Source organism: Apium graveolens, chromosome 10 (genome assembly GCF_009905375.1).
Source record: "Apium graveolens cultivar Ventura chromosome 10, ASM990537v1, whole genome shotgun sequence".
In the NCBI taxonomy this organism is placed as follows: Eukaryota; Viridiplantae; Streptophyta; class Magnoliopsida; order Apiales; family Apiaceae; genus Apium; species Apium graveolens.
The window spans coordinates 66,276,817-66,285,410 of record NC_133656.1 but is presented as its reverse complement, the minus strand read 5'-3'; positions in this window follow the sequence as shown (position 1 = coordinate 66,285,410).

Below are 8,594 nucleotides of genomic sequence, written 5' to 3'. Positions count from 1 at the left end.
TATTACCCAAAATTCCTCCAGCTTTAGTATTCTCTTCTTCGTATCTTTACAGATGGTGGATCTACCTTATGTCCTTAACTTATTACTTCTTTTCTCGCATGATTGGAAGAATTCCTTATATTACTTCTGCATCCAGAAACTTACCTTACTATTGGCTTCTATACACTTTATACTTCACTTCTTCTAAAACCACTCCTTGCCATAACACAGGACAACCAACTCAATCCTAAAATCACATCAAACCCCTCTAACTCGGAGGGTGTCAGATCAGGTGCAACTACGTCCAAATTCTAAATGCTCGATCTCTTGGTCCTTTTAGAAGTTCTGCCTCTAGCTGTGCTGGATGTTGGCCTTTGGGATGTAGTATCTTAAGTAACCGTTCTACAACTTCTTGCAATATGCCCAACTTTTCCACAATTATAACACGTAACTCCTGGATTTTCTAGATTACATTCTGATGCATAATGACCCTTATGTCCACACTTAAAACATTGCACATTCTTTTTGCATGAACCACTGTGACTCCTGTCACAGGACTTACAATTCACTGCTGACTTAACTGACTGGGCTGGAGTGTAAGCAATTGAAGTAGCACTAGACCTAGCCTGAAATAAACTCTGTCTCCGGAATACCTTACTCCTGTTTCGGGCAAACCGATTCTCAAATTTCTGACTGGATTCTCCTTGGTCTACCTTGTCCATAACACCTTCCGACTTCCTTTTCTTATCACTTTCTTCCTTAACAACCAACTTCTGGTCACTCTTCATTACCAGGGCGGCCTGAACTATAGAGGAGTATGTCTTGAGTTGCAATGCCACAACTCCTCAGCGAATCTCAGGCTTCAACCCTTGCTGAAACCTCCTTGCTTTCTGAATCTCCGTACTTACACACTCAGGAACTAATCGGGCCAATTCTGTAAAATTGGCCTCATACTCCAACACACTTCTTTCACCTTATTTCAGTTCTAGAAACTCGACTTCCAACTGATTCCTTAAACCATCGGGAAAATACTTCTCCAAGAATAATTCTGTAAATCTTGTCCAAGAAACAGGGCCTTGTCCTTCCAACGCTCGAGTGGATTCCCACCAATAATTTGCTTCATTCTTAAGAAAGTAACTCGCATAATAAGTCTTAAGATCATCACTTACTTGTGTGAGGGTAAATGCCTTTTCCATTTCCTTCAGCCAATTTTTGGCAACAACAGGATCCACTTCGCCTTTGAACTCTGGGGGATTAACAGACTGAAAGGATTTAAAACTGGTAGTTTGGTTTAGCTCTCCTTGTTGATGTTATTGCTGCTGAATCTGTTGGATTAACTGCAACTGTTGTTATTGTTGCTGGCGCAACAAGTCTAGAATTTCATTTATAACTGGAACCTCCGCCAAACTACTACTATTTTCTTTAGACTGGGTAGCTTTCTTGGGTGGCATCTTCCTGAGATATATAAATGAGTTTATTCAAAACATAACAAAAATATTTGACAGAAGATATCACTGTTTAAACGGTGCACCTGTATCAGGAAAATGCTGCCCAATCACAGTACCCACGTCTTTTATATTAGGGTCCATTTATAAAAGAAATCTAGTTTAACAACACTAGCAATCATGGCAACAATGACAGGAGCAGAATCAACAACAGTTCAGAAAACTAAAATACAAGGAACTAACACCGTAGCATGACTCATCAATACAATAGCAAATGACCAACTTCCCGTCATTACTCTATTATCACATTAACACTAATCTGATACACTACGAGACTTATCTGGATATATCAACCGCCAATTACATTGAACAAGCTGGTAAATTAGGTCAACTTAAGGAACACTTGACTCTTCTAGGCAACATAGTCCAAATTTCAACCAATTTTTTTTCCAAGGATGATTTCTTATCACCCTCAAGTGATTCATCAATCACTAAATTACCTTTCCTTACCAAGGTGGCTTCTTATCTCCTACCATTAACCTATCTTTCACAAGGTTAACTTTTCTAACACCGCAACCTTCAATATCGAATCATGAATCCTCTCTACTATTTTCATTTCTAAAGTAGCAACCCGATGAAAGATTTATATTCTTCCAGACAGTCAACTCTTGTTTACTTTCAATAACTAGGACTGTCTAATTACAAAAGCTACTGACAATTCACTGCCTCGGGACTTCAAATGAAATTTCAAAGTCAAAGAATCAATAATACAAGGAGTACAAGAGAAGAAAACATAAGTATGACTGAGAGCAACCATACAAGTACATAAGATGGCCAGTCTTAGTACCGCATAACTCACAATACATACTTCGGTGGCATCCCACCAGACCCTTTTTGCCACACAGACAAATGGTCAATTCATATGCATTATTTTCCCCAATCAATCGAAAAAATCACTGAGGAAAGAAACAATGTTTAGATAAGGAATTCACAAATAGAGAAGAAAGAATCTGATTGGTAATGAGGTCAACAGAACTTTAAGTTGCTTACTTCGCGCTCCTAACTTGCTCACAGGATGAATAAGCAACTTATGGAATAGTAAACAATTATTCCAGAAACAAAATTATACCTCAAGAAAGAAGTATAGGGTTCAAGATATAAACCACCGTACTAATCTCCATTCATTACGAGACTTGGCTGTCATAACAGCCACGGACTATTAGCATTCCATTTGAATTCACCGAGGTCGCACACTTGATTCTTCAACATTCCTTGACGTCGAAAATGCTATATTTAGGGATAATATGGGTGTCTCTATAGCTGACACACCAAGATCCCCTCAAAAGATGAGCTCTCGTAATCAGACTTATATTTCTCGAAAGACAACCTAGAAATCTCTATCGAACATTACTAATAATACATATGCGAAGGAATCGTACTCTATGTTAGGGCAGTTCCAGTCAATCCTCAATAAATGTCAGGGTTACACCTCCGAAACCCTTGACTGAACTCCTAGACTCGCTCCTCTGATTGAGTTGCTAACTCACATATATATATAAACCTTCCTGTACTCTTTTGACTCTACTCCTAACCTAAATCAGCCTCAACCCCTGGGTCAAGAGTTGACGTCATCAACAATCACCATAACAAACATAATATAATTTATTCCAGGATAGAATATAAATAAGACCCCTTTTTCCAAGATCTTTTCCAGGTTTAAGTATGATTTAGGTTACGACTGTTACAACACCAACTTACACAAGTCATTCCGACACAACTATCTTAATACAGCAACTCAATAGACCATCTTTGGTCCAACACAACTACCTCAGAGGAGCCTGACGTGAAGGAAACTGGAACTCTGCCCTGACTACCGCAGAAGAATCTCCTAGGCATCTGCAATACATATATAAAACATTCTGCAAGGGTGAGCAATCATTTGCTCAGCAGTACCACTATATGAATAACAAGTAAAACAATTTAAAGTAAAGCAGTTATAGGAACAGAATTCATAACTCGTTAGAAAACAAGTAACCATTCATAAACTGGATATTCAAAACTAGCATGCTTTGTAAAACAAAATCAACTGTCGTGTGTTGCGCATAAATACCAGAGATCAATTTTAGCATGCTATTTTCATTTTCAAACCTTCCGTTCCATTACAGGAACCATAAAACCATTTGTCCCGTTAGGGGGACCCAAAACCATTTGTTCTGTTACTGGAACCTTAAAATCACAATCAGATATGTAATGGAACGGAAGGTTTGAAAATGAAAATGATCAGGCCTCCACACAAATTATCTAGGATAGTTGGTCGGGCTATCACACAAAATGTCTAGGAAAGCTAATCGGGCTTTCACGCAAAATCACCAGATCCGCAGAGACAAGCTAGGTCTCTGATTAACTATACTGGACTAATCAGTTATGTAATGCGTGCAACCGAATTAGCCACTTACGCAACGTTATCCAATATATGATTCATTTTATCCAGTTTCAAAATCACTTTTACCTATGTCTTGTTAAACATCAATTATGTCACAGCACACTATTCCAAACCTCTTTTTCATTTTTAATTATATTTTAGAGATAGGTATTTTCAGAAGTTACTTCTCCCCAAAACATATATTTAATAACATTTCCGAACACATGGGATACATAACTTAAAACGTTTCTGTTCCTGTTCGAAAATAAAACATTTAGCTATTCATACGTACTGAACCATAAAAGAATGGTCAGGGGTACTTGCCTCGGAGAGTTTTACCACTATTACCGATCGACCTTGGACTAACTTGGACACTCGGCTTTATCGCCTTACTATCAGACTATCCTGGATCCGACTTCAACGTTCAGGTCCTTCGCTTGGAACCTCGCTACGCTTGTCGACTGATCACTAGGTTATCCTTAGCTCGACTTCACTTCTAGAGTCCTTCAACTAGAACCTACAGAACCGAAATACCCTACGTTAGACGTCTAGGTATGCTTGACATATCCTCAATAACACATCTACCCATTCGATATCAAATCCCGACTCGTACATATACATATTATAATAACACACACAACAATTAGAGTTCACGTTCTCACAAATCGGTTCGGTGTTCATTTTCAGAAAATACGCATACTCGTCCTTTTACAAAATTAGGGTTATTGGGTTTTGGAAAAATATTCACTACAACATACAATCAAGTTCCGCACAAAATATATGTATATACTTATTTATACTTGCTCGACGTTCCGACCATTACAGGGCATGTCCCGAATTTCCGAATTTAATTTCCAAAAATTCGAGCAGCACCTCCTCTACTTATCGGCCTACCCGTCGAACAACTCGACGTCAAATCACAACAAGAAACCCACAATTAATCCAAATACAATTCCCAACCTCCGATTCAACCCAATCATAACAATCAAAATTCCACACATTCCCAAGTTTCAACTTAATTACAATTATTAATTATTATTCATATTTTATATTTATTTATTTTAAAATATTAGGACTCAGTATAAATCATCACAGTCCATCGTCCGCTCGTCGAAATTCATCGCAGACGGCGGTAAAATTTATTGGTGCCCGAAAATATTCGGGTATCCAAATAAATTCTGGCGATTATTGAAACTATTTTCCGAGCAAAATTAATTTAATATCACGAAATATTAATCAATAATCCTGCATGAAATCAGAAAAATAGTTAAATAGTATAAAGAAACCCAAAAATAATTGCGTGAAATCACGCGCACCAACACCACAGTACAAACGGAAGCACAGGGACGATCGGAGAATAACACAGCCACACAGACTGAATACAGACACAAGAACTTAACACACACACACACACAACATATATGCATATGCAAAACACACACATCCACGCGGATCGCACGCGCCACAGCAACCCCTCGCCGGAAAGCCAGGGATAGCGGCGACCGGAAACGCAAGAGAACAGGCGTCACGGGCTTACCAGAAACACAAGGGCACAAGAAGAATGGAATAAGAGGAAGCACAAACACAGAGAGAAAAACCGAGGGGGTGAAGGGAATAAAGAGAGAGACGAGAGGGATGAGATGAGAGGAGGATTGTTTTATATTTTGTTTTGCTGCGAAACCTCCAACTCAGGCCACGTGTAAAACTGATCGCGGAGAAACGAACACGTAGCAACAAAATCCCTGAAACTCAGACACGTATAAGAGAATTGATAAGAACTTCCCCTACAGCTTGGTTTCTGGTTCGAAATTTCATTTTTAACGAACCAAAACGCGGATAAAAATAATCCCGAAAAATTTCAAACTAATTTTAAAATTTTATAAAAATCCCGAAATTAATAAAAAAAAATTATAATTTTTAAAGCATTTTTGAAACGCAACTCGTACCCGTGTTTCACAATTACCGAACTGTGTTGCACTTAAAATAATTTCAGAAAATTATAAAATTAGTCTTAAAATGTTATAAATATCCTGAAGTTTATAAAAACATAAATTTCATAATTTTACAATAATTTTCGAAACATAGTTTATACCCGCTTTTATTAATAAAATGAACCAACGCGCGGGTGAAATTAGTCTCAAAAATCCCCAAAATAATTTTAAAATTCCCAGAATATTCCCAACTCAATAAAATATGAATTTCATAATTTTTGAAGAATTCTAGAATTAAATACAGATTTTACAAATAAATACAATCAGAAAATCATACAGGGCTAAATAATTGATAAAATATTGATTTCTAAACTTTATAAAATCCCAAAAATAATTTTTTTAATTATAAAATCATAAAAACAATTTTAGAGACATTCCAAATATTTATGCAAATAAATTTGGACAAAATTCACTTTTAAAAGTGAGAACGATTCAGTACAACTCAATAATTAGTTACACGAACAACCCAGTACACCCTAAATCACACATAAACAATAATAGAGCAACACATAGCAGTCAAAACCAATAAACATATTTATTTAATTAAATATTTAATAATAACACCTTTAAATAATAATTTAAAAGTATATGAGTCGTTACATGGCAAGCATGGTATTTATGCAATGATAACAAAACAATCCTTTCACAACACAACAGTAAATGGAGTTGGTTCATAAACTTGCCTGGGTATCTCGAGGTGGAGGATGCTCTAGATTCCGTTCAGAAATCTATATTCATAAACACAAGTCGTTTCGTTAGGTCTCGTTCTAATTTACGGCTACCTGACTCATGCGCTAATTATTATGCACCCTCTCAACTTATATTACCCTTATTATTTATTTAAGTCCTTATTCACATTATGGTCACTTCCTTTTTCAAAGTATCTTAAGTTCATTTTCATTTTCATCGTCGGCTCCGCTTATAGATTCTACGGTTTCTAATCGCGCGATCTCGGCTCCGATATTTTTATAAAATTGAAAAATCATTATTTTCACTTGAAATTTTTATATAAGTTAGGAAACTAAATATACTACTTTCTGTAAAATTTCATGATTTATGAACATTCTTAAGTCGAACCTTTATATTTTCAAAGTTCGTAACTCGTAGCAGTTTTTTGTCGCGTAAATCACTTTTAGTAAAACGGTCATAACTTTTGATCCGTAAATCGGAATCAAGCGATTCAAGCGCCTAAACGATCCTTATAACATTGTCAATCATAATCAAGGGTTATTTTTCAAGAAACTACAGTTTAAATCTTCGGGACTTACTGCAGAAACTTAAAGTTATGTTTTGTTCATTTTAACGAGATTACAGTTACGATCGGAGTTTTGTTTATGCCTTAAATCTTTATACTACCACCAACAATCAACAGATCATCATCAATACACTAACTCCTCTCAAGAACATCATATTCTTGAGGCAACAACAATAACCTTAAATCTATTTAGCTAAACATCAAAATTACACCAATACTCCCAACAAAACTATGTTTACAACTACATACTAAAAGAATCTTGAACTTAAATCTTAAATCAAGTTGGGTCAAAGATTTTTACATTTATCGAGAGTCTTGAGATGTTTTCTTGATGATGGTGAAGTCTTGGGAGTGCTTAGTATGGTTTTTGGAACCTAAAACAACCATTGAAATCAATAAACCAAAGAAAAGTTACTATTCACACTATTTATTATCAAATTTCTTAATTTTATTTCACCCATCAAACCTTGATAAAAAGAGCTCAAAGATTTATCTTACCTTATTTTGGTTGTTAGGAAGCTTGAGAATTAATGGGAGGATTTATCCATGACTAGAGCTTGAAGATTTGAAATTGGTTTCTTGGCTTTTGAAGAAATAGCCGAATAGAGCTAATGAAGAATGGGGAGAGAGTTTTTGTGTTTATTTCTTGGTTGCTTCTTGGAATGATGCAAGTGATAGCTTGTGATATCTTATATAGATTTTTTATTCTCTAGTTTAGATCCTAGGATTTTATTCTTGTTGCAAATCTTGGGGACAAATCTAACTAGGCTTCCTAGTTTACAAGCTAAGCCACTTGTTTAGCCCTTTAGCTCACTATTTGCTTAGCCTTGGTTGATCATCCTATACCTTAGCTCACTATTTGATAAAGTAACCATGGTTACTTTCTTACCATGTTTAGTTAGTGCGTTACGTTTATTTAATCGTTTACGCGTTCGCTCGGTCGCTTAAACATTTTCGTAATACTTTCTCGTAAATGGTTCGCGACGTAATTCTTTTCGTATTTATTTCTTATGTTTTGAATTACCATACTTTGATATAAATTCTTAGGGTTTTAAATTCGTAATTATATTGTGATTCCTGTAATCCTCGATGATTCGTAAATATGGTCGTTTTTCAAAGTTCATTTTCTTCGAAAACTAATAGCGTTTACATACACTCATTTGGTACGTATAATCATAATATCAACTCTGAAACTCATTTTCTCATGCACTACATAGTGTGGGCTAAAAGGTTTTCCCCGTCCGTCAGGGTTACTATTCATTAAACGTTTTACAAGGTCTCAAAAATTCGAGTTATTACAAAGGTAGCTTTTCAATAATAACAAAAATTACCCAGAACAGCAATAAACAAACTATCTGGATTTGGTTAATCAATATTGTTGAATAACTATAACAGGGTTTAAACCGCAAAGGTAATATGAAAAATGAAGCAGATCTGGGTTCTAAAACAATCAAGACTATCTATAGCGCACATAAACGTCACTTAAATAAACAAAACAGGGC